At 39.2% G+C, this 21,345-nt stretch overlaps 20 non-coding genes across 20 annotated transcripts; all 20 read right to left on the minus strand.

Annotated features, from left to right (window-relative positions):
- Positions 1–636: 636 nt before the first annotated feature.
- On the minus strand, positions 637–847 carry LOC120036701. Its single transcript, XR_005474600.1, has one exon. It is a non-coding gene; the product is annotated as a small nucleolar RNA U3 (small nucleolar RNA).
- A 786-nt stretch (positions 848–1,633) lies between these two features.
- Positions 1,634–1,849, minus strand: LOC120036709. Its single transcript, XR_005474608.1, has one exon. It is a non-coding gene; the product is annotated as a small nucleolar RNA U3 (small nucleolar RNA).
- A 784-nt stretch (positions 1,850–2,633) lies between these two features.
- LOC120036711 lies at positions 2,634–2,843 on the minus strand. Its single transcript, XR_005474610.1, has one exon. It is a non-coding gene; the product is annotated as a small nucleolar RNA U3 (small nucleolar RNA).
- A 790-nt stretch (positions 2,844–3,633) lies between these two features.
- Positions 3,634–3,840, minus strand: LOC120036712. The gene has a single exon (XR_005474611.1). It is a non-coding gene; the product is annotated as a small nucleolar RNA U3 (small nucleolar RNA).
- A 780-nt stretch (positions 3,841–4,620) lies between these two features.
- Positions 4,621–4,835, minus strand: LOC120036713. The gene has a single exon (XR_005474612.1). It is a non-coding gene; the product is annotated as a small nucleolar RNA U3 (small nucleolar RNA).
- Positions 4,836–5,603: 768 nt separating this feature from the next.
- On the minus strand, positions 5,604–5,816 carry LOC120036699. The gene has a single exon (XR_005474599.1). It is a non-coding gene; the product is annotated as a small nucleolar RNA U3 (small nucleolar RNA).
- Positions 5,817–6,601: 785 nt separating this feature from the next.
- Positions 6,602–6,815, minus strand: LOC120036710. Its single transcript, XR_005474609.1, has one exon. It is a non-coding gene; the product is annotated as a small nucleolar RNA U3 (small nucleolar RNA).
- A 784-nt stretch (positions 6,816–7,599) lies between these two features.
- Positions 7,600–7,814, minus strand: LOC120036702. The gene has a single exon (XR_005474601.1). It is a non-coding gene; the product is annotated as a small nucleolar RNA U3 (small nucleolar RNA).
- Positions 7,815–8,598: 784 nt separating this feature from the next.
- LOC120036698 lies at positions 8,599–8,809 on the minus strand. The gene has a single exon (XR_005474598.1). It is a non-coding gene; the product is annotated as a small nucleolar RNA U3 (small nucleolar RNA).
- A 797-nt stretch (positions 8,810–9,606) lies between these two features.
- LOC120036705 lies at positions 9,607–9,822 on the minus strand. The gene has a single exon (XR_005474604.1). It is a non-coding gene; the product is annotated as a small nucleolar RNA U3 (small nucleolar RNA).
- A 798-nt stretch (positions 9,823–10,620) lies between these two features.
- On the minus strand, positions 10,621–10,836 carry LOC120036704. Its single transcript, XR_005474603.1, has one exon. It is a non-coding gene; the product is annotated as a small nucleolar RNA U3 (small nucleolar RNA).
- Positions 10,837–11,632: 796 nt separating this feature from the next.
- Positions 11,633–11,848, minus strand: LOC120036706. The gene has a single exon (XR_005474605.1). It is a non-coding gene; the product is annotated as a small nucleolar RNA U3 (small nucleolar RNA).
- A 798-nt stretch (positions 11,849–12,646) lies between these two features.
- On the minus strand, positions 12,647–12,862 carry LOC120036703. The gene has a single exon (XR_005474602.1). It is a non-coding gene; the product is annotated as a small nucleolar RNA U3 (small nucleolar RNA).
- Positions 12,863–13,670: 808 nt separating this feature from the next.
- Positions 13,671–13,886, minus strand: LOC120036716. Its single transcript, XR_005474615.1, has one exon. It is a non-coding gene; the product is annotated as a small nucleolar RNA U3 (small nucleolar RNA).
- Positions 13,887–14,717: 831 nt separating this feature from the next.
- Positions 14,718–14,933, minus strand: LOC120036708. Its single transcript, XR_005474607.1, has one exon. It is a non-coding gene; the product is annotated as a small nucleolar RNA U3 (small nucleolar RNA).
- An 804-nt stretch (positions 14,934–15,737) lies between these two features.
- Positions 15,738–15,953, minus strand: LOC120036707. The gene has a single exon (XR_005474606.1). It is a non-coding gene; the product is annotated as a small nucleolar RNA U3 (small nucleolar RNA).
- An 804-nt stretch (positions 15,954–16,757) lies between these two features.
- Positions 16,758–16,973, minus strand: LOC120036718. The gene has a single exon (XR_005474617.1). It is a non-coding gene; the product is annotated as a small nucleolar RNA U3 (small nucleolar RNA).
- Positions 16,974–17,773: 800 nt separating this feature from the next.
- On the minus strand, positions 17,774–17,989 carry LOC120036717. Its single transcript, XR_005474616.1, has one exon. It is a non-coding gene; the product is annotated as a small nucleolar RNA U3 (small nucleolar RNA).
- An 804-nt stretch (positions 17,990–18,793) lies between these two features.
- LOC120036714 lies at positions 18,794–19,009 on the minus strand. The gene has a single exon (XR_005474613.1). It is a non-coding gene; the product is annotated as a small nucleolar RNA U3 (small nucleolar RNA).
- An 804-nt stretch (positions 19,010–19,813) lies between these two features.
- Positions 19,814–20,029, minus strand: LOC120036715. The gene has a single exon (XR_005474614.1). It is a non-coding gene; the product is annotated as a small nucleolar RNA U3 (small nucleolar RNA).
- Positions 20,030–21,345: the final 1,316 nt, after the last annotated feature.

Consider the following 21,345-nt stretch of genomic DNA (forward strand, 5'->3'; position numbering starts at 1 on the left):
GGTTGCCAACAGGTAATATGACCTAATGTTGGTGGACAGCCATCCATAATTCAAAGCCGGTTATTTTTGTGAATTCTACCCCCTTTTAATTATGTGTGTTTTAGCTATAGAACGTATGGTTTGTACCATCAGATTGTCTTTGTCTTCCGCATCCAGTGGTACCAAGAGTTCGTCTGTGTGATTAACGGGGGCTGAGATAGAGCTGTGTTCGTGAGACGAAGACGGATCCCGAAGGGGCCCAGGCGGGTCTTTTTTTTACAAAAACATCTGTAGAAACAGAATGGTTTGAATTACAAACTACTAAAACCTATTCTATGAAAAGCTGAGACTCTATCGAACATGCACATGTAACATGTTTTGCTCTATGATGCTCACAAGCTACACAAGAGTTGTTAGAAGGTACAGGGTTCTTCTACGCAGAAGATCAAAGGAAGGTCAAAGGTTGTCCTGAAAGGAAAATGGTGAAACACCTCATTGTGAAGCTAAATATAAGTGCTGGACATGGAGATAAATGAAAGTCGGAAAACTAAAAAGAAGATTTATGCTGGGGTCTCAGGACTGATTCTATAGGATTTATTTTATTAACGATAAGAACTTTGGAGACATTTCAGTAGTTTTTGTTGTACATGGTTAACATCCACTCAGAACATATTCCCTTCATCCATGTTCATTGAAGAACAAGGAACAGTCATCAAAGGTGGAAGAAAAATGAGACAAAGTCATTTCTAGCCACCAGATTCATGCTCTGAAGGAATATCTTGAATCATCATCATGGATAGCGAGACCTTCCACTTTAGACACACATTTCAAGTAAGAACTATAGAAATGATCCTGAAAGTATAGTCTTGGTGTGGAAGTTGTTTTGTGATCAAGGTGGAGCATCTTGAAAAGAGCATTTGCACCACCGGTTTGTGTTGCATTCTCAGCATCAACAGTTGTTGCAATCAAATTATGTTAATTATGGAGAATTGCGAGGTTCCTCAAATGAGAAATATGGTCAACGATGCTGGTTGCCAACAGGTAAAATATGACCTAATGTTGGTGGACAGCCATCCATAATTCAACGCCGGTTATTTTTGTGGAATTCTACCCCCTTTTAATTATTGTGTGTTTTAGCTATAGACGTATAGGTTGTACCATCAGATTTGTCTTTGTCTTCCGATCCAGTGGTACCAAGAGTTCGTCTGTGTGATTAACGGGGCTGAGATAGAGCTGTGTTCGTGAGACGAAGACGGATCCCGAAGGGGCCCAGGCCGGGTTTTTTTTTACAAAAACATCTGTAGAAACAGAATGGTTTGAATTAAACTACTAAAACCTATCTATGAAAAGCTGAGACTCTATCGAACATGCACATGTAACATGTTTTGCTCTATGATGCTCACAAGCTACACAAGAGTTGTTAGAAGGTACAGGTCTTCTACGAGAAGATCAAGGAAGGTCAAGGTTGTCCTGAAAGGAAAATGGTAAACACCTCATTGTGAAGCTAAATATAAGTGCTGGACATGGAGATAAATGAAAGTCGGAAACTAAAAAGAAGATTTATGCTGGGGTCTCAGGACTGATTCTATAGGATTTATTTTATTAACGATAAGAATTTGGAGACATTTCAGTATTTTTGTTGTACATGGTTAAATCCACTCAGAACATATTCCCTTCATCCATGTTCATTGAAGAACAAGGAACAGTCATCAAAGGTGGAAGAAAAATGAGCAAAGTCATTTCTAGCCACCAGATTCATGCTCTGAACGGGAATAGCTTGAATCATCATCATGGATAGCGAGACCTTCCACTTTAGACACACATTTCTCAAGTAGAGAACTATAGAAATGATCCTTGAAAGTATAGTCTTGGTGTGAAGTTGTTGTGATCAAGGTGGAGCATCTTGAAAAGAGCATTTGCACCACCGGTTTGTGTTGCATTCTCAGCATCAACAGTTGTTGCAATCAAATTATGTTAATTATGGAGAATTGCGAGGTTCCTCAAATGAGAAATATGGTCAACGATGCTGGTTGCCAACAGGTAAAATATGACCTAATGTTGGTGGACAGCCATCCATATTTCAAAGCCGGTTATTTTTGTGGAATTCTACCCCCTTTTAATTTGTGTGTTTTAGCTATAGACGTATGGGTTGTACCATCAGATTTGTCTTTGTCTTCCGCATCCAGTGGTACCAAGAGTTCGTCTGTGTGATTAACGGGCTGAGATAGAGCTGTGTTCGTGAGACGAAGACGGATCCCGAAGGGCCAGGCCGGGTCTTTTTTTTACAAAAACTCTGTAGAAACAGAATGGTTTGAATTACAAACTACTAAACCTATCTATGAAAAGCTGAGACTCTATCGAACATGCACATGTAACATGTTTTGCTCTATGATGCTCACAAGCTACACAAGAGTTGTTAGAAGGTACAGGTTTTCTAGAGAAATCAAAGGAAGGTCAAAGGTTGTCCTGAAAGGAAAATGGTGAAACACTCATTGTGAAGCTAAATATAAGTGCTGGACATGGAGATAAATGAAAGTCGGAAAACTAAAAAGAAGATTTATGCTGGGGTCTCAGGACTGATTCTATAGGATTTATTTATTAACGATAAGAACTTTGGAGACATTTCAGTAGTTTTTTGTTGTACATGGTTAACATCCACTCAGAACATATTCCCTTCATCCATGTTCATTGAAGAACAAGGAACAGTCATCAAAGGTGGAAGAAAAATGAGAAAGTCATTTCTAGCCACAGATTCATGCTCTGAAGGAATATCTTGAATCATCATCATGGTATGCGAGACTTCCACTTTAGACACACATTTCTCAAGTAAAGACTATAGAAATGATCCCTGAAAGTATAGTCTTGGTGTGGAAGTTGTTGTGATCAAGGTGGAGCATCTGAAAAGAGCATTTGCACCACCGGTTTTGTGTTGCATTCTCAGCATCAACAGTTGTTGCAATCAAATTATGTTAATTATGGAGAATTGCGAGGTTCCTCAAATGAGAAATATGGTCAACGATGCTGGTTGCCAACAGGTAAAATATGACCTAATGTTGGTGGACAGCCATCCATATTCAAAGCCGGTTATTTTGTGGAATTCTACCCCTTTTAATTATTGTGTGTTTTAGCTATAGACGTATGGTTGTACCATCAGATTTGTCTTTGTCTTCCGCATCCAGTGGTACCAAGAGTTCGTCTGTGTGATTAACGGGGGCTGAGATAGAGCTGTGTTCGTGAGACGAAGACGGATCCCGAAGGGCCCAGGCCGGGTCTTTTTTTACAAAACATCTGTAGAAACAGAATGGTTTGAATTACAAACTACTAAAACCTATCTATGAAAAGCTGAGACTCTATCGAACATGCACATGTAACATGTTTTGCTCTATGATGCTCACAAGCTACACAAGAGTTGTTAGAAGGTACAGGTTTCTTCTACGAGAAGATCAAAGGAAGGTCAAGGTTGTCCTGAAAGGAAAATGGTGAAACACCTCATTGTGAAGCTAAATATAAGTGCTGGACATGGAGATAAATGAAAGTCGGAAAACTAAAAAGAAGATTTATGCTGGGGTCTCAGGACTGATTCTATAGGATTATTTTATTAACGAATAAGAACTTTGGAGACATTTCAGTAGTTTTTTGTGTACATGGTTAACATCCACTCGAACTATTCCCTTCATCCATGTTCATTGAAGAACAAGGAACAGTCATCAAAGTGGAAGAAAATGAGCAAAGTCATTTCTAGCCACAGATTCATGCTCTGAAGGAATATCTTGAATCATCATCATGGATAGCGAGACCTTCCACTTTAGACACACATTCTCAAGTAAAGAACTATAGAAATGATCCTGAAAGTATAGTCTTGGTGTGGAAGTTGTTGTGATCAAGGTGGAGCATCTTGAAAGAGCATTTGCAACCACGGTTTTGTTTGCATTCTCAATCAACAGTTGTTGCAATCAAATTATGTTAATTATGAATTGCGAGGTTCCTCAAATGAGAAATATGGTCAACGATGCTGGTTGCCAACAGGTAAAATATGACCTAATGTTGGTGGACAGCCATCCATATTCAAAGCGGTTATTTGTGGAATTCTACCCTTTTAAATTGTGTGTTTTAGCTATAGACGTATGGGTTGTACCATCAGATTTGTCTTTGTCTTCCGCATCCAGTGGTACCAAGAGTTCGTCTGTGTGATAACGGGGGCTGAGATAGAGCTGTGTTCGTGAGACGAAGACGGATCCCGAAGGGCCCAGGCCGGGTCTTTTTTTTTACAAAACATCTGTAGAAACAGAATGGTTTGAATTACAAACTACTAAAACCTATCTATGAAAAGCTGAGACTCTATCGAACATGCACATGTAACATGTTTTGCTCTATGATGTCACAAGCTACACAAGAGTTGTTAGAAGGTACAGGGTTCTTCTACGCAGAAGATCAAAGGAAGGTCAAGGTTGTCCTGAAAGGAAAATGGTGAAACACCTCATTGTGAAGCTAAATATAAGTGCTGGACATGGAGATAAATGAAAGTCGGAAAACTAAAAAGAAGATTTATGCTGGGTCTCAGGACTGATTCTATAGGATTTATTTTATTAACGATAAGAACTTTGGAGACATTTCAGTAGTTTTTGTTGTACATGGTTAACATCCACTCAGAACATATTCCCTTCATCCATGTTCATTGAAGAACAAGGAACAGTCATCAAAGGTGGAAGAAAAATGAGCAAAGTCATTTCTAGCCACCAGATTCATGCTCTGAACGGTAAAATCTTGAATCATCATCATGGATAGCGAGACCTTCCACTTTACACACACATTTCTCAGTAAAGAACTAAAGAAATGATCCCTGAAAGTATAGTCTTGGTGGGAAGTTGTTGTGATCAAGGTGGAGCATCTTGAAAAGAGCATTTGCACCACCGGTTTGTGTGTTGCATTCTCAGCATCAACAGTTGTTGCAATCAAATTATGTTAATTATGGAGAATTGCGAGGTTCCTCAAATGAGAAATATGGTCAACGATGCTGGTTGCCAACAGGTAAAATATGACCTAATGTGGTGGACAGCCATCATATTCAAAGCCGGTTATTTTGTGTGGAATTCTACCCCCTTTTAATTATTGTGTGTTTTAGCTATAGACGTATGGTTGTACCATCAGATTTGTCTTTGTCTTCCGCATCCAGTGGTACAAGAGTTCGTCTGTGTGATTAACGGGGGCTGAGATAGAGCTGTGTTCGTGAGACGAAGACGGATCCCGAAGGGGCCCAGGCCGGGTCTTTTTTTACAAAAACATCTGTAGAAACGAATGGTTTGAATTACAAACTACTAAAACCTATCTATGAAAAGCTGAGACTCTATCGAACATGCACATGTAACATGTTTTGCTCTATGATGCTCACAAGCTACACAAGAGCTGTTAGAAGGTACAGGGTTCTTCTACGTAGAAGATCAAAGGAAAATGGTGAAACACCTCATTGTGAAGCTAAATATAAGTGCTGGACATGGAGATAAATGAAAGTCGGAAAACTAAAAAGAAGATTTATGCTGGGGTCTCAGGACTGATTCTATAGGATTTATTTTATTAACGATAAGAATTTGGAGACTTTCAGTAGTTTTTGTTGTACATGGTTAACATCCACTCAGAACATATTCCCTTCATCCATGTTCATTGAAGAACAAGGAACAGTCATCAAAGTGGAAGAAAATGAGGAAAGTCATTTCTAGCCACAGATTCATGCTCTGAATGGGAATATCTTGAATCATCATCATGGATAGCGAGACCTTCCACTTTAGACACACATTTCTCAAGTAAAGAACTATAGAAATGATCCCTGAAAGTATAGTCTTGGTGTGGAAGTTGTTGTGATCAAGGTGGAGCATCTTGAAAAGAGCATTTGCACCACCGGTTTGTGTTGCATTCTCAGCATCAACAGTTGTTGCAATCAAATTATGTTAATTATGGAGAATTGCGAGGTTCCTCAAATGAGAAATATGGTCAACGATGCTGGTTGCCAACAGGTAAAATATGACCTAATGTTGGTGGACAGCCATCCATATTCAAAGCGGTTATTTTTGTGGAATTCTACCCCCTTTTAATTATTGTGTGTTTTAGCTATAGACGTATGGGTTGTACCATCAGATTTGTCTTTGTCTTCCGCATCCAGTGGTACCAAGAGTTCTCTGTGTGATTAACGGGGGCTGAGATAGAGCTGTGTTCGTGAGACGAAGACGGATCCCGAAGGGGCCCAGGCGGGTCTTTTTTTTACAAAAACCTCGTAGAAACAGAATGGTTTGAATTACAAACTACTAAAACCTATCTATGAAAAGCTGAGACTCTATCGAACATGCACATGTAACATGTTTTGCTCTATGATGCTCACAAGCTACAAGAGTTGTTAGAAGGTACAGGGTTTTCTACGCAGAAGATCAAAGGAAGGTCAAGGTTGTCCTGAAAGGAAAATGGTGAAACACCTCATGTGAAGCTAAATATAAGTGCTGGACATGGAGATAAATGAAAGTCGGAAAACTAAAAAGAGATTTATGCTGGGGTCTCAGGACTGATTCTATAGGATTTATTTTATTAACGAAGAACTTTGGAGAATTTCAGTAGTTTTTGTTGTACATGGTTAACATCCACTCAGAACATATTCCCTTCATCCATGTTCATTGAAGAACAAGGAACAGTCATCAAAGGTGGAAGAAAAATGAGCAAAGTCATTTCTAGCCACAGATTCATGCTCTGAAGGGAATATCTTGAATCATCATCATGGATAGCGAGACCTTCCACTTTAGACACACATTTCTCAAGTAAAGAACTATAGAAATGATCCCTGAAAGTATAGTCTTGGTGTGGAAGTTGTTGTGATCAAGGTGGAGCATCTTGAAAAGAGCATTTGCACCACGGTTTGTGTTGCATTCTCAGCATCAACAGTTGTTGCAATCAAATTATGTAATTATGGAGAATTGCGAGGTTCCTCAAATGAGAAATATGGTCAACGATGCTGGTTGCCAACAGGTAAAATATGACCTAATGTTGGTGGACAGCCATCCATATTTCAAAGCCGGTTATTTTTGTGGAATTCTACCCCCTTTTAATTATTGTGTGTTTTAGCTATAGACGTATGGGTTGTACCATCAGATTTGTCTTTGTCTTCCGCATCCAGTGGTACCAAGAGTTCGTCTGTGTGATTAACGGGGCTGAGATAGAGCTGTGTTCGTGAGACGAAGACGGATCCCGAAGGGGCCCAGCCGGGGTTTTTTTTTACAAAAACATCTGTAGAAACAGAATGGTTTGACAAACTACTAAACCTATCTGAAAAGCTGAGACTCTATCGAACATGCACATGTAACATGTTTTGCTCTATGATGCTCACAAGCTACACAAGAGTTGTTAAAGGTACAGGGTCTTCTACGTAGAAGATCAAAGGAAGGTCAAAGGTTGTCCTGAAAGGAAAATGGTGAAACACCTCATTGTGAAGCTAAATATAAGGTGCTGGACATGGAGATAAAGAAAGTCGGAAAACTAAAAAGAAGATTTATGCTGGGGTCTCAGGACTGATTCTATGGATTTATTTTATTAACGATAAGAACTTTGGAGACTTTCAGTAGTTTTTGTTGTACATGGTTAACATCCACTCAGAACATATTCCCTTCATCCATGTTCATTGAAGAACAAGGAACAGTCATCAAAGGTGGAAGAAAAATGAGCAAAGTCATTTCTAGCCACCAGATTCATGCTCTGAAGGAATATCTTGAATCATCATCATGGATAGCGAGACCTTCCACTTTAGACACACATTTCTCAAGTAAAGAAACTATAGAAATGATCCCTGAAAGTATAGTCTTGGTGTGAAGTTGTTGTGATCAAGGTGGAGCATCTTGAAAAGAGCATTTGCACCACCGGTTTGTGTTGATTCTCAGCATCAACAGTTGTTGCAATCAAATTATGTTAATTATGGAGAATTGCGAGGTTCCTCAAATGAGAAATATGGTCAACGATGCTGGTTGCCAACAGGTAAAATATGACCTAATGTTGGTGGACAGCCATCATATTCAAAGCCGGTTATTTTGTGGAATTCTACCCCTTTTAATTATTGTGTGTTTTAGCTATAGACGTATGGGTTGTACCATCAGATTTGTCTTTGTCTTCCGCATCCAGTGGTACCAAGAGTTCGTCTGTGTGATTAACGGGGGCTGAGATAGAGCTGTGTTCGTGAGACGAAGACGGATCCCGAAGGGCCCAGGCCGGTCTTTTTTTTACAAAAACATCTGTAGAAACAGAATGGTTTGAATTACAAACTACTAAAACCTATCTATGAAAGCTGAGACTCTATCGAACATGCACATGTAACATGTTTTGCTCTATGATGCTCACAAGCTACACAAGAGTTGTTAGAAGGTACAGGGTTCTTCTACGTAGAAGATCAAAGGAAGGTCAAGGTTGTCCTGAAAGGAAAATGGTAAACACTCATTGTGAAGAAATATAAGTGCTGGACATGGAGATAAATGAAAGTCGGAAAACTAAAAAGAAGATTTATGCTGGGGTCTCAGGACTGATTCTATAGGATTTATTTATTAACGATAAGAACTTTGGAGACATTTCAGTAGTTTTTGTTGTACATGGTTAACATCCACTCAGAACATATTCCCTTCATCCATGTTCATTGAAGAACAAGGAACAGTCATCAAAGGTGGAAGAAAAATGAGAAAGTCATTTCTAGCCACCAGATTCATGCTCTGAAGGGAATATTGAATCATCATCATGGATAGCGAGACCTTCCACTTTAGCACAACATTTCTCAAGTAAAGAACTATAGAAATGATCCTGAAAGTATAGTCTTGGTGTGGAAGTTGTTGTGATCAAGGTGGAGCATCTTGAAAAGAGCATTTGCACCACCGGTTTGTGTTGCATTCTCAATCAACAGTTGTTGCAATCAAATTATGTTAATTATGGAGAATTGCGAGGTTCCTCAATGAGAAATATGGTCAACGATGCTGGTTGCCAACAGGTAAAATATGACCTAATGTTGGTGGACAGCCATCCATATTTCAAAGCGGTTATTTTGTGGAATTCTACCCCTTTTAATTATTGTGTGTTTTAGCTATAGAGTATGGTTGTACCATCAGATTTGTCTTTGTCTTCCGCATCCAGTGGTACCAAGAGTTCGTCTGTGTGATTAACGGGGGCTGAGATAGAGCTGTGTTCGTGAGACGAAGACGGATCCCGAAGGGGCCCAGGCCGGGTCTTTTTTTACAAAAACATCTGTAGAAACAGAATGGTTTTGAATTACAAACTACTAAAACCTATCTATGAAAAGCTGAGACTCTATCGAACATGCACATGTAACATGTTTTGCTCTATGATGCTCACAAGCTCAACAAGAGTTGTTGTAGAAGGTACAGGGTTTTCTAGTAGAAGATCAAAGGAAGGTCAACGGTTGTCCTGAAAGGAAAATGGTGAAACACCTCATTGTGAAGCTAAATATAAGTGCTGGACATGGAGATAAAGAAAGTCGGAAAACTAAAAAGAAGATTTATGCTGGGGTCTCAGGACTGATTCTATAGGATTTATTTTATTAACGATAAGAACTTTGGAGACTTTCAGTAGTTTTTGTTGTACATGGTTAAATTGTTAACATCCACTCAGAACATATTCCCTTCATCCATGTTCATTGAAGAACAAGGAACAGTCATCAAAGGTGGAAGAAAAATGAGCAAAGTCATTTCTAGCCAACAGATTCATGCTCTGAATGGGAATATCTTGAATCATCATCATGGATAGCGAGACCTTCCACTTTAGACACACATTTCTCAAGTAAAGAACTATAGAAATGATCCCTGAAAGTATAGTCTTGGTGTGGAAGTTGTTGTGATCAAGGTGGAGCATCTTGAAAAGAGCATTTGCACCACCGGTTTGTGTTGCATTCTCAATATCAACAGTTGTTGCAATCAAATTATGTTAATTATTGAAAATTGCGAGGTTCCTCAAATGAGAAATATGGTCAACGATGCTGGTTGCCAACAGGTAAAATATGACCTAATGTTGGTGGACAGCCATCCATATTTCAAAGCCGGTTATTTTTGTGGAATTCTACCCCCTTTTAAACATTGTGTGTTTTAGCTATAGACGTATGGGTTGTACCATCAGATTTGTCTTTGTCTTCCGCATCCAGTGGTACCAAGAGTTCGTCTGTGTGATTAACGGGGGCTGAGATAGAGCTGTGTTCGTGAGACGAAGACGGATCCCGAAGGGGCCCAGGCCGGGTCTTTTCTTTACAAAAACATCTGTAGAAACAGAATGGTTTAATTACAAACTACTAAAACCTATCTATGAAAAGCTGAGACTCTATCGAACATGCACATGTAACATGTTTTGCTCTATGATGCTCACAAGCTACACAAGAGTTGTTAGAAGGTACAGGGTTCTTTTACGTAGAAGATCAAAGGAAGGTCAACGGTTGTCCTGAAAGGAAAATGGTGAAACACCTCATTGTGAAGCTAAATATAAGTGCTGGACATGGAGATAAATGAAAGTCGGAAAACTAAAAAGAAGATTTATGCTGGGGTCTCAGGACTGATTCTATAGGATTTATTTTATTAACGATAAGAACTTTGGAGACATTTCAGCAGTTTTTGTTGTACATGGTTAACATCCACTCAGAACATATTCCCTTCATCCATGTTCATTGAAGAACAAGGAACAGTCATCAAAGGTGGAAGAAAAATGAGGAAAGTCATTTCTAGCCAACAGATTCATGCTCTGAATGGGAATATCTTGAATCATCATCATGGATAGCGAGACCTTCCACTTTAGACACACATTTCTCAAGTAAAGAACTATAGAAATGATCCCTGAAAGTATAGTCTTGGTGTGGAAGTTGTTGTGATCAAGGTGGAGCATCTTGAAAAGAGCATTTGCACCACCGGTTTGTGTTGCATTCTCAATATCAACAGTTGTTGCAATCAAATTATGTTAATTATTGAAAATTGCGAGGTTCCTCAAATGAGAAATATGGTCAACGATGCTGGTTGCCAACAGGTAAAATATGACCTAATGTTGGTGGACAGCCATCCATATTTCAAAGCCGGTTATTTTTGTGGAATTCTACCCCCTTTTAAACATTGTGTGTTTTAGCTATAGACGTATGGGTTGTACCATCAGATTTGTCTTTGTCTTCCGCATCCAGTGGAACCAAGAGTTTGTCTGTGTGATTAGCGGGAGCTGAGTTAGAGCTGTGTTCGTGAGACGAAGACGGATCCCGAAGGGACCCAAGCCGGGTTTTTTTTTTTTTTTTTTTTTTTTTTTTTACAAAAACATCTGTAGAAACAGAATGGTTTGAATTACAAACTACTAAAACCTATCGAACATGCACATGTAACATGTTTTGCTCTATGACGCTCACAAGCTACACAAGAGTTGTTAGAAGGTACAGGCTTCTTCTACGTAGAATATCAAAGGAAGGTCAAAGGTTGTCCTGAAAGGAAAATGGTAAAACACATCATTGTGAAACTAAATATAAGGGTTGGACATGGAGATAAATGAAAGTCGGAAAACTAAAAAGAAGATTTATGCTGGGGTCTCAGGACTGATTCTATAGGATTTATTTTATTAACAATAAGAACTTTGGAGACATTTCAGCAGTTTTTGTTGTACATGGTTAACATCCACTCAGAACATATTCCCTTCATCCATGTTCATTGAAGAACAAGGAACAGTCATCAAAGGTGGAAGAAAAATGAGCAAAGTCATTTCTAGCCAACAGATTCATGCTCTGAACGGGAATATCTTGAATCATCATCATGGATAGCGAGACCTTCCACTTTAGACACACATTTCTCAAGTAAAGAACTATAGAAATGATCCCTGAAAGTATAGTCTTGGTGTGGAAGTTGTTGTGATCAAGGTGGAGCATCTTGAAAAGAGCATTTGCACCACCGGTTTGTGTTGCATTCTCAATATCAACAGTTGTTGCAATCAAATTATGTTAATTATTGAAAATTGCGAGGTTCCTCAAATGAGAAATATGGTCAACGATGCTGGTTGCCAACAGGTAAAATATGACCTAATGTTGGTGGACAGCCATCCATAATTCAAAGCCGGTTATTTTTGTGGAATTCTACCCCTTTTTAAACATTGTGTGTTTTAGCTATAGACGTATGGGTTGTACCATCAGATTTGTCTTTGTCTTCCGCATCCAGTGGTACCAAGAGTTCGTCTGTGTGATTAACGGGGGCTGAGATAGAGCTGTGTTCGTGAGACGAAGACGGATCCCGAAGGGGCCCAGGCCGGGTCTTTTCTTTACAAAAACATCTGTAGAAACAGAATGGTTTAATTACAAACTACTAAAACCTATCTATGAAAAGCTGAGACTCTATCGAACATGCACATGTAACATGTTTTGCTCTATGATGCTCACAAGCTACACAAGAGTTGTTAGAAGGTACAGGGTTCTTCTACGTAGAAAATCAAAGGAAGGTCAACGGTTGTCCTGAAAGGAAAATGGTGAAACACCTCATTGTGAAGCTAAATATAAGTGCTGGACATGGAGATAAATGAAAGTCGGAAAACTAAAAAGAAGATTTATGCTGGGGTCTCAGGACTGATTCTATAGGATTTATTTTATTACCGATAAGAATTTTGGAGACTTTTCAGTAGTTTTTGTTGTACATGGTTAACATCCACTCAGAACATATTCCCTTCATCCAGGTTCATTGAAGAACAAGGAACAGTCATCAAAGGTGGAAGAAAAATGAGCAAAGTCATTTCTAGCCACCAGAATCATGCTCTGAATGGGAATATCTTGAATCATCATCATGGATAGCGAGACCTTCCACTTTAGACACACATTTCTCAAGTAAAGAACTATAGAAATGATCCCTGAAAGTATAGTCTTGGTGTAGAAGTTGTTGTGATCAAGGTGGAGCATCTTGAAAAGAGCATTTGCACCACCGGTTTGTGTTGCATTCTCAGCATCAACAGTTGTTGCAATCAAATTATGTTAATTATGGAGAATTGCGAGGTTCCTCAAATGAGAAATATGGTCAACGATGCTGGTTGCCAACAGGTAAAATATGACCTAATGTTGGTGGCCAGCCATCCATATTTCAAAGCCGGTTATTTTTGTGGAATTCTACCCCCTTTTAAACATTGTGTGTTTTAGCTATAGACGTATGGTTTGTACCATCAGATTTGTCTTTGTCTTCCGCATCCAGTGGAACCAAGAGTTTGTCTGTGTGATTAGCGGGAGCTGAGTTAGAGCTGTGTTCGTGAGACGAAGACGGATCCCGAAGGGACCCAAGCCGGGTTTTTTTTTTTTTTTTTTTTTTTTTTTTTTTTTTTTTTTTTACAAAAACATCTGTAGAAACAGAATGGTTTGAATTACAAACTACTAAAACCTATCGAACATGCACATGTAACATGTTTTGCTCTATGACGCTCACAAGCTACACAAGAGTTGTTAGAAGGTACAGGCTTCTTCTACGTAGAATATCAAAGGAAGGTCAAAGGTTGTCCTGAAAGGAAAATGGTAAAACACATCATTGTGAAACTAAATATAAGGGTTGGACATGGAGATAAATGAAAGTCGGAAAACTAAAAAGAAGATTTATGCTGGGGTCTCAGGACTGATTCTATAGGATTTATTTTATTACCGATAAGAATTTTGGAGACTTTTCAGTAGTTTTTGTTGTACATGGTTAACATCCACTCAGAACATATTCCCTTCATCCATGTTCATTGAAGAACAAGGAACAGTCATCAAAGGTGGAAGAAAAATGAGCAAAGTCATTTCTAGCCACCAGATTCATGCTCTGAATGGGAATATCTTGAATCATCATCATGGATAGCGAGACCTTCCACTTTAGACACACATTTCTCAAGTAAAGAACTATAGAAATGATCCCTGAAAGTATAGTCTTGGTGTGGAAGTTGTTGTGATCAAGGTGGAGCATCTTGAAAAGAGCCTTTGCATCACCGGTTTGTGTTGCATTCTCAGCATCAACAGTTGTTGCAATCAAATTATGTTAATTATGGAGAATTGCGAGGTTCCTCAAATGAGAAATATGGTCAACGATGCTGGTTGCCAACAGGTAAAATATGACCTAATGTTGGTGGACAGCCATCCATATTTCAAAGACGGTTATTTTTGTGGAACTCTACCCCCTTTTAAACATTGTGTGTTTTAGCTATAGACGTATGGGTTGTACCATCAGATTTGTCTTTGTCTTCCGCATCCAGTGGTACCAAGAGTTTGTCTGTGTGATTAACGGGAGCTGAGTTAGAGCTGTGTTCGTGAGACGAAGACGGATCCCGAAGGGACCCAGACGAAGACGGATCCCGAAGGGACCCAGGCCGGGTTTTTTTTTATTTTTACAAAAACATCTGTAGAAACAGAATGGTTTGAATTACAAACTACTAAAACCTATCTATGAAAAGCTGAGACTCTATCGAACATGCACATGTAACATGTTTTGCTCTATGACGCTCACAAGCTACACAAGAGTTGTTAGAAGGTACAGGCTTCTTCTACGTAGAATATCAAAGGAAGGTCAAAGGTTGTCCTGAAAGGAAAATGGTAAAACACATCATTGTGAAACTAAATATAAGGGTTGGACATGGAGATAAATGAAAGTCGGAAAACTAAAAAGAAGATTTATGCTGGGGTCTCAGGACTGATTCTATAGGATTTATTTTATTACCGATAAGAATTTTGGAGACTTTTCAGTAGTTTTTGTTGTATATGGTTAACATCCACTCAGAACATATTCCCTTCATCCATGTTCATTGAAGAACAAGGAACAGTCATCAAAGGTGGAAGAAACATGAGCAAAGTCATTTCTAGCTACCAGATTCATGCTCTGAATGGGAATATCTTGAATCATCATCATGGGTAGCGAGACCTTCCACTTTAGACACACATTTCTCAAGTAAAGAACTATAGAAATGATCCCTGAAAGTATAGTCTTGGTGTGGAAGTTGTTGTGATCAAGGTGGAGCATCTTGAAAAGAGCCTTTGCATCACCGGTTTGTGTTGCATTCTCAGCATCAACAGTTGTTGCAATCAAATTATGTTAATTATGGAGAATTGCGAGGTTCCTCAAATGAGAAATATGGTCAACGATGCTGGTTGCCAACAGGTAAAATATGACCTAATGTTGGTGGACAGCCATCCATATTTCAAAGACGGTTATTTTTGTGGAACTCTACCCCCTTTTAAACATTGTGTGTTTTAGCTATAGACGTATGGGTTGTACCATCAGATTTGTCTTTGTCTTCCGCATCCAGTGGTACCAAGAGTTTGTCTGTGTGATTAACGGGAGCTGAGTTAGAGCTGTGTTCGTGAGACGAAGACGGATCCCGAAGGGACCCAGGCCGGGTTTTTTTTTATTTTTACAAAAACATCTGTAGAAACAGAATGGTTTGAATTACAAACTACTAAAACCTATCTATGAAAAGCTGAGACTCTATCGAACATGCACATGTAACATGTTTTGCTCTATGACGCTCACAAGCTACACAAGAGTTGTTAGAAGGTACAGGCTTCTTCTACGTAGAATATCAAAGGAAGGTCAAAGGTTGTCCTGAAAGGAAAATGGTAAAACACATCATTGTGAAACTAAATATAAGGGTTGGACATGGAGATAAATGAAAGTCGGAAAACTAAAAAGAAGATTTATGCTGGGGTCTCAGGACTGATTCTATAGGATTTATTTTATTACCGATAAGAATTTTGGAGACTTTTCAGTAGTTTTTGTTGTATATGGTTAACATCCACTCAGAACATATTCCCTTCATCCATGTTCATTGAAGAACAAGGAACAGTCATCAAAGGTGGAAGAAACATGAGCAAAGTCATTTCTAGCCACCAGATTCATGCTCTGAATGGGAATATCTTGAATCATCATCATGGGTAGCGAGACCTTCCACTTTAGACACACATTTCTCAAGTAAAGAACTATAGAAATGATCCCTGAAAGTATAGTCTTGGTGTGGAAGTTGTTGTGATCAAGGTGGAGCATCTTGAAAAGAGCCTTTGCATCACCGGTTTGTGTTGCATTCTCAGCATCAACAGTTGTTGCAATCAAATTATGTTAATTATGGAGAATTGCGAGGTTCCTCAAATGAGAAATATGGTCAACGATGCTGGTTGCCAACAGGTAAAATATGACCTAATGTTGGTGGACAGCCATCCATATTTCAAAGACGGTTATTTTTGTGGAACTCTACCCCCTTTTAAACATTGTGTGTTTTAGCTATAGACGTATGGGTTGTACCATCAGATTTGTCTTTGTCTTCCGCATCCAGTGGTACCAAGAGTTTGTCTGTGTGATTAACGGGAGCTGAGTTAGAGCTGTGTTTGTGAGACGAAGACGGATCCCGAAGGGACCCAGGCCGGGTTTTTTTTTTTTTTTACAAAAACATCTGTAGAAACAGAATGGTTTGAATTACAAACTACTAAAACCTATCTATGAAAAGCTGAGACTCTATCGAACATGCACATGTAACATGTTTTGCTCTATGATGCTCACAAGCTACACAAGAGTTGTTAGAAGGTACAGGGTTTTTCTACGTAGAAGATCAAAGGAAGGTCAACGGTTGTCCTGAAAGGAAAATGGTGAAACACCTCATTGTGAAGCTAAATATAAGTGCTGGACATGGAGATAAATGAAAGTCGGAAAACTAAAAAGAAGATTTATGCTGGGGTCTCAGGACTGATTCTATAGGATTTATTTTATTACCGATAAGAATTTTGGAGACTTTTCAGTAGTTTTTGTTGTATATGGTTAACATCCACTCAGAACATATTCCCTTCATCCATGTTCATTGAAGAACAAGGAACAGTCATCAAAGGTGGAAGAAAAATGAGCAAAGTCATTTCTAGCCACCAGAATCATGCTCTGAATGGGAATATCTTGAATCATCATCATGGATAGCGAGACCTTCCACTTTAGACACACATTTCTCAAGTAAAGAACTATAGAAATGATCCCTGAAAGTATAGTCTTGGTGTGGAAGTTGTTGTGATCAAGGTGGAGCATCTTGAAAAGAGCATTTGCACCACCGGTTTGTGTTGCATTATCAGCATCAACAGTTGTTGCAATCAAATTATGTTAATTATGGAGAATTGCGAGGTTCCTCAAGTAAGAAATATGGTTAACGATGCTGGTTGCCAACAGGTAAAATATGACCTAATGTTGGTGGACAGCCATCCATATTTCAAAGCCGGTTATTTTTGTGGAATTCTACCCCCTTTTAAACATTGTGTGTTTTAGCTATAGACGTATGGGTTGTACCATCAGATTTGTCTTTGTCTTCCGCATCCAGTGGTACCAAGAGTTTGTCTGTGTGATTAACGGGGGCTGAGATAGAGCTGTGTTCGTGAGACGAAGACGGATCCCGAAGGGGCCCAGGCCGGGTCTTTTTTTTTACAAAAACATCTGTAGAAACAGAATGGTTTGAATTACAAACTACTAAAACCTATCTATGAAAAGCTGAGACTCTATCGAACATGCACATGTAACATGTTTTGCTCTATGACGCTCACAAGCTACACAAGAGTTGTTAGAAGGTACAGGCTTCTTCTACGTAGAATATCAAAGGAAGGTCAAAGGTTGTCCTGAAAGGAAAATGGTAAAACACATCATTGTGAAACTAAATATAAGGGTTGGACATGGAGATAAATGAAAGTCGGAAAACTAAAAAGAAGATTTATGCTGGGGTCTCAGGACTGATTCTATAGGATTTATTTTATTACCGATAAGAATTTTGGAGACTTTTCAGTAGTTTTTGTTGTACATGGTTAACATCCACTCAGAACATATTCCCTTCATCCATGTTCATTGAAGAACAAGGAACAGTCATCAAAGGTGGAAGAAAAATGAGCAAAGTCATTTCTAGCCACCAGATTCATGCTCTGAATGGGAATATCTTGAATCATCATCATGGATAGCGAGACCTTCCACTTTAGACACACATTTCTCAAGTAAAGAACTATAGAAATGATCCCTGAAAGTATAGTCTTGGTGTGGAAGTTGTTGTGATCAAGGTGGAGCATCTTGAAAAGAGCCTTTGCATCACCGGTTTGTGTTGCATTCTCAGCATCAACAGTTGTTGCAATCAAATTATGTTAATTATGGAGAATTGCGAGGTTCCTCAAATGAGAAATATGGTCAACGATGCTGGTTGCCAACAGGTAAAATATGACCTAATGTTGGTGGACAGCCATCCATATTTCAAAGACGGTTATTTTTGTGGAACTCTACCCCCTTTTAAACATTGTGTGTTTTAGCTATAGACGTATGGGTTGTACCATCAGATTTGTCTTTGTCTTCCGCATCCAGTGGTACCAAGAGTTTGTCTGTGTGATTAACGGGAGCTGAGTTAGAGCTGTGTTCGTGAGACGAAGACGGATCCCGAAGGGACCCAGGCCGGGTTTTTTTTTATTTTTACAAAAACATCTGTAGAAACAGAATGGTTTGAATTACAAACTACTAAAACCTATCTATGAAAAGCTGAGACTCTATCGAACATGCACATGTAACATGTTTTGCTCTATGACGCTCACAAGCTACACAAGAGTTGTTAGAAGGTACAGGCTTCTTCTACGTAGAATATCAAAGGAAGGTCAAAGGTTGTCCTGAAAGGAAAATGGTAAAACACATCATTGTGAAACTAAATATAAGGGTTGGACATGGAGATAAATGAAAGTCGGAAAACTAAAAAGAAGATTTATGCTGGGGTCTCAGGACTGATTCTATAGGATTTATTTTATTACCGATAAGAATTTTGGAGACTTTTCAGTAGTTTTTGTTGTATATGGTTAACATCCACTCAGAACATATTCCCTTCATCCATGTTCATTGAAGAACAAGGAACAGTCATCAAAGGTGGAAGAAACATGAGCAAAGTCATTTCTAGCCACCAGATTCATGCTCTGAATGGGAATATCTTGAATCATCATCATGGGTAGCGAGACCTTCCACTTTAGACACACATTTCTCAAGTAAAGACCTATATAAATGATCCCTGAAAGTATAGTCTTGGTGTAGAAGTTGTTGTGATCAAGGTGGAGCATCTTGAAAAGAGCATTTGCACCACCGGTTTGTGTTGCATTCTCAGCATCAACAGTTGTTGCAATCAAATTATGTTAATTATGGAGAATTGCGAGGTTCCTCAAATGAGAAATATGGTCAACGATGCTGGTTGCCAACAGGTAAAATATGACCTAATGTTGGTGGACAGCCATCCATATTTCAAAGCCGTTTTTTTGTGTGGAATTCTACCCCCTTTTAAACATTGTGTGTTTTAGCTATAGACGTATGGGTTGTACCATCAGATTTGTCTTTGTCTTCCGCATCCAGTGGTACCAAGAGTTCGTCTGTGTGATTAACGGGGGCTGAGATAGAGCTGTGTTCGTGAGACGAAGACGGATCCCGAAGGGGCCCAGGCCGGGTTTTTTTTTTTTTTTACAAAAACATCTGTAGAAACAGAATGGTTTGAATTACAAACTACTAAAACCTATCTATGAAAAGCTGAGACTCTATCGAACATGCACATGTAACATGTTTTGCTCTATGACGCTCACAAGCTACACAAGAGTTGTTAGAAGGTACAGGCTTCTTCTACGTAGAATATCAAAGGAAGGTCAAAGGTTGTCCTGAAAGGAAAATGGTAAAACACATCATTGTGAAACTAAATATAAGGGTTGGACATGGAGATAAATGAAAGTCGGAAAACTAAAAAGAAGATTTATGCTGGGGTCTCAGGACTGATTCTATAGGATTTATTTTATTACCGATAAGAATTTTGGAGACTTTTCAGTAGTTTTTGTTGTATATGGTTAACATCCACTCAGAACATATTCCCTTCATCCATGTTCATTGAAGAACAAGGAACAGTCATCAAAGGTTGAAGAAACATGAGCAAAGTCATTTCTAGCCACCAGATTCATGCTCTGAATGGGAATATCTTGAATCATCATCATGGGTAGCGAGACCTTCCACTTTAGACACACATTTCTCAAGTAAAGACCTATATAAATGATCCCTGAAAGTATAGTCTTGGTGTAGAAGTTGTTGTGATCAAGGTGGAGCATCTTGAAAAGAGCATTTGCACCACCGGTTTGTGTTGCATTCTCAGCATCAACAGTTGTTGCAATCAAATTATGTTAATTATGGAGAATTGCGAGGTTCCTCAAATGAGAAATATGGTCAACGATGCTGGTTGCCAACAGGTAAAATATGACCTAATGTTGGTGGACAGCCATCCATATTTCAAAGCCGGTTATTTTTGTGGAATTCTACCCCCTTTTAAACATTGTGTGTTTTAGCTATAGACGTATGGGATTTGTCTTTGCCTTCCGCATCCAGTGGTACCAAGAGTTCGTCTGTGTGATTAACGGGGGCTGAGATAGAGCTGTGTTCGTGAGACGAAGACGGATCCCGAAGGGGCCCAGGCCGGGTCTTTTTTTTTACAAAAACATCTGTAGAAACAGAATGGTTTGAATTACAAATTAAGTCATTAAGTCAGAATAATTCAGAGGTTTTTGCTGTGGTCTCACTGATAGGGACTGCCTCCGCTATTCCAGCACCATTTCAACTTCAACATTTCAACATCATCAACACACAGTACAGTGATCACTAAAAGATACCAAAAACTATTTGGCCCAATATAAATATTATGTGGGTAACCATGGATCTGATTTCTGTTTGTGTGTGTGTGTGTGTGTGTGTGTGTGTGTGTGTGTGTGTGTGTGTGTGTGTGTGTGTGTGTGTGCGTGCGTGCGTGCGTGCGTGCGTGCGTGCGTGCGTGCGTGCGTGCGTGCGTGCGTGCGTGCGTGCGTGCGTGCGTCTGTGTGTGTGTGTGTGTGTGGATGCTTTCTCCAGTGAGATACAGTTGAAGACGGAAGATTACATACATCAAAAACATTTAAACTCAGTTTTTCACGATTCCTGACATTTAATTATAGCCAAATTCCCTCTCAGAAGTTGACATACACTCAATTAGTATTTGGTAGCATTGCCTTTAAATTGTTTAACTTGGGTCAAACTTTTCGGGTAGCCTTCCACAAGCTTCCCACAATAAGTTGGGTGAATTTTGGCCCATTCCTCCTGACAGAGCTGGTGTAACTGAGTCAGGTTTGCAGGCCTCCTTACTCGCACATGCTTTTTTAGTTCTGCCCAAAAATGTTCTATAGGATTGAGGTCAGGGTTTTGTGATGGCCACTCCAATACCTTGACGTTGTTGTCCTTTAGCCATTTTGCCACAACTTTGGAAGTATGTTTGGGGTCATTGTCCATTTGGAAGACCCATTTGCAACCAAGCTTTAACTTCCTGACTGATGTCTTGAGATGTTGCTTCAATATATCCACATAATTT

The sequence above is a fragment of the Salvelinus namaycush genome, unplaced genomic scaffold, assembly GCF_016432855.1.
Source record: "Salvelinus namaycush isolate Seneca unplaced genomic scaffold, SaNama_1.0 Scaffold1443, whole genome shotgun sequence".
NCBI lineage: Eukaryota > Metazoa > Chordata > Actinopteri > Salmoniformes > Salmonidae > Salvelinus > Salvelinus namaycush.